The sequence below is a fragment of the Rhinopithecus bieti genome, unplaced genomic scaffold (genome assembly GCF_001698545.2).
Source record: "Rhinopithecus bieti isolate Rb0 unplaced genomic scaffold, ASM169854v2 scaffold_4781, whole genome shotgun sequence".
NCBI classification, from domain to species: domain Eukaryota; kingdom Metazoa; phylum Chordata; class Mammalia; order Primates; family Cercopithecidae; genus Rhinopithecus; species Rhinopithecus bieti.
The window spans coordinates 6,036,086-6,038,464 of record NW_016805181.1 but is presented as its reverse complement, the minus strand read 5'-3'; positions in this window follow the sequence as shown (position 1 = coordinate 6,038,464).

Here is a 2,379-nt window from a genome sequence, read left to right as displayed (position 1 = left end):
TTTAAGAAATTTAAAACTAGATAACTTTAAAGTAAATCACATAGGAAGTTCAGTTAGAGAAATATAAATGGAAAATTGGCAACAAAATGTCAAAAGATGTTTAACTTTGCTCATAATTTAAAATTTAAATGTAGTTGAAATGAAAATTTACTTTCAAATCTCAGATTGGCCACTATTTGGTGGCCTGCTGTATGACCACTCCTCCTTCTTTTTTGTTTGCTGGATTCCCCACTCAAGCAGTAGAAGAGGTGGTCTCACTCCCAATCTAACATGGGAGGCTCAAAGTCTAAGTCAAACGTGTAATTATTATACCCTTTTCATATCAAATCTTTTATTATTTTGAGTGTGGTCATGGGACCTCATTCTGGCCAATGAGATCCAAAAGAACGTGTACTAGGTGACTCTAGAAAATGTTTCTTCTTCAATTTAAAAAAAAGTCCCGCGAGAAAACTAACCTCTTCTTCTTTTATAGAACTTTGTTTTGTTTGTATGTGACCGCTACAGTAGTCGTAGCTGTCCTTTGGCAATGAGCGCAGCCGTTGTCAGTGTGCTGAAGAAGACAATAGAACATAAAATGGAAAGCTCCTAGGTTCTTGGTAACAAGGTTGAGCTGCTGAATCAACCAACTCTATAACTAACACACCTGTGGACTTTCCATTTCCATAACTAATTTTAGTTGGACATTCTATTACTTACAGTGAAAAGCATCCTGGTTAATATAATAACCCATGTTGAAGAGGGTACAGAAAGCCAGAATGCCAGGGTAGAGGGTAGAATTATGATTTATAACATCTTCTGTGGGGGATAGTTTGGCAAATCAACTACAACTGCACTTAAAACTTTTTCTTTTTTTAATGACAAGGCAATTCCATTTCTGGGAATTTAACCTACTGCTATGCTTACATTTGTGGGTGAAATAGCCAAAGAATAAACACAACCTAATAATCATCAATAGGGGAAAGGTTAAATAGACGAGTTTTATATGGAATACTGTGCAGCCCTTAGGAAGATTGATGGATGGACCAAAAAATCTACACATTAAATTGTTTTAAAAAGATGTATAGAGTGTATTTAAAGTGTTTTAAAGTATATAGCATGCTATGTTTGGATTATGATTGTATATGCAAAGACTTTCTGGAAGGATGAAGAAGAAAATATTAACCATGGTTGTCTTAGGGAGGGGAGCTGGATGTCTAAGACAGAAATGGGAGGGAGATTTATTTTCACTGTTTATTCTGTATCTTTAAAATGTGTGCCAATTGCATGCATAATCGATTGTGCTCAATTAATTTTATTTTAATTAATTAATAGATAAAAGATTCTTGGAGGGCGTATCCTTTTTTGGGAAGATGGCTTGATGTAAAAAGGACTGCACAAAATAGAATGAGGTCAGGACCCAGTGCGGTGCTGTTGAGTTGAGCACTGAGGATGAATGTAGGCAGAGCCTTGGAATTAGGTAGCTCAGGCCTGCAGCCTCCTTCTGTGGGCAGATAGAGTTCTCCTGCTGCTGCATTGGTGCTGGGGATGCAATTACAGGAAGAACAGTTTGTTGGGGAATGAGACTCCTGCTTGCTAGCCTGGCAGGTCCAGAGCTCAACAACTGTGGCAAAGCAGCAACTCAGAGTACTGGATAAACTGTCACTATGTCTCACACTTTCCTGCTTTATACAGGCCACTTGGAAACTGGCAGCTACGAGATGTAGAGCTCTGGAATGGTCTTTGGAGTCAAAAGAACTGCATTCCCATCCTGGTAATGCCACTTAAACGCAGCGTAACCATAGGCTCTTATTTATTATAAATTTATTTTGTTAGCTAGCTAAACTTACTTATTAATTTTCCTAAAAGAATTATTTTAACATTTTCCAATAGTAAAATTATGCATGTTTGATCTACATAAACCTAAATAAAACGGAAATGTGTAAAGTGAAAAGCAAAACTCCTTCCTGTCTCTTAATTTTTCCCCATTGCTTCCTATTACTCTGATAATCACTGCTTATGACTTGACCTTATTTCCTCCCCAATTTTAATGATGAATAAATAAACCTAATTGTTTAACACAAATGGGATTCTACTATACGTTTTATTTTCTCCCTGTAAGCAATATAGACCAAGAGTCAGCACAATTTTTTTTGTGAGAAGTAAGATGGTAAATATTTAGGCTTTATGAACCTTATCCTTTATCCCAGATACTGAACTCTGCTGTTGTATCAGAAACTCAGCTATAGATGATTTGTAAATGAATGGGCATAGCTGTGTTTCAATAAAACTTTATTTAGAAAACAAGCAAGTGGCAGGCTGCATTTTCCTTCAAGAGGTAGTTCACCAACCCCTAATATGTAATAATTAAGTCTAACTCATCTTTTTTTTTTTTTTTTTTTT